Source organism: Ursus maritimus, unplaced genomic scaffold (genome assembly GCF_017311325.1).
Source record: "Ursus maritimus isolate PB19 unplaced genomic scaffold, ASM1731132v1 scaffold_36, whole genome shotgun sequence".
Classification (NCBI taxonomy): Eukaryota; Metazoa; Chordata; class Mammalia; order Carnivora; family Ursidae; genus Ursus; species Ursus maritimus.
This window is the reverse complement of record NW_024426230.1, coordinates 14,757,059-14,758,084: the sequence shown is the minus strand read 5'-3', so window position 1 is coordinate 14,758,084 and position 1,026 is coordinate 14,757,059. Positions and strand designations below refer to the sequence as shown.

General features: G+C 40.2%; 1 non-coding gene across 1 annotated transcript; it reads right to left on the bottom strand.

Annotated features, from left to right (window-relative positions):
* Positions 1–506: 506 nt before the first annotated feature.
* LOC121100347 lies at positions 507–652 on the bottom strand. Its single transcript, XR_005832096.1, has one exon. It is a non-coding gene; the product is annotated as a small nucleolar RNA SNORA5 (small nucleolar RNA).
* Between the last annotated feature and the right edge of the window lie 374 nt (positions 653–1,026).

The following is a 1,026-nucleotide window of genomic DNA, read 5'->3' as shown; positions in this document are numbered from 1 at the left end:
AGTAACATGGGTGGAACTGGAAGGGATTATGCTAAGTGAAATAAGTCAAGCAGAGAAAGACAATTGTCATATGGTTTCACTCGTATGTGGAACATAAGCAATAGCACGGAGGACCAGTGGGGAAGGGAGGAAAATCTGAAGGGGGAGAAATCAGAGAAGGAGATGAACCATGAGAGACTGTGGACCCCAGGAAACAAACTGAGGGTTTTAGAGGGGAGAGGAGTGGAAGGATGGGGTAACAGGGTGATGGGTATTAAGGAGGGCATGGGTCATGATGAGCACTGGGTGTTATCTGCAACTAAGGAATCATTGAACACTGTATCAAAAACTAATGATGTACTATACAGTGGCTAACTGAACATAATAAAAAAATAAAGTCTTCTAGTTTATAGTGTTTTGATTAAAAAAAAAAGGATGACAAAAGTGTTATCAGTGATTAACTGTTAAAGATAGAATAATGGTATTATTTTATTTTATTTTATTTGTTGGTTTGTTTGCTTTTTTTGCGCTTTCTGCAGCCGAACTTATCCCCACGTCCCAGGGCAGGAGACCTGGCGCCCCTGAGCTGCAGGGCTTGCTGTGGCCATTTGGCCAGTTCCCACCATGATGGGGACAGGGCGGGGGTGGGGGGGCTCAGTTTGACTTGACTGCGGTAATGGTATTGTTTTAGAGCTCTTTTGTATTTTGCAATTTTCTCTCCAGTTAGAAGAAATTAAAATTGGTATGAAGAGCCTAATTTGTAAACCTACTGAGTTTTAGGAAATCACGTACACTGTTGTTGTTAATGGTCTGGAAGAAAAACAAAGAATGAAACTGGATAGTTTGCTGTAATAGAAGGTCTGTATTAACATATCAACAGAGGATCAATCAAATTAATCATAAAAATTGATAGCAAAGAGAATCATGAAGGTCAACTATAACCCCAGAGAAATAACTCCTGAGAGGGCAGATGGCAGTGTCCTTAGAGAAATCTTGCTTCATAAAAACTGGACCAGTACTCTTTTTTTTTTTTAGAGAGAGAGAGAG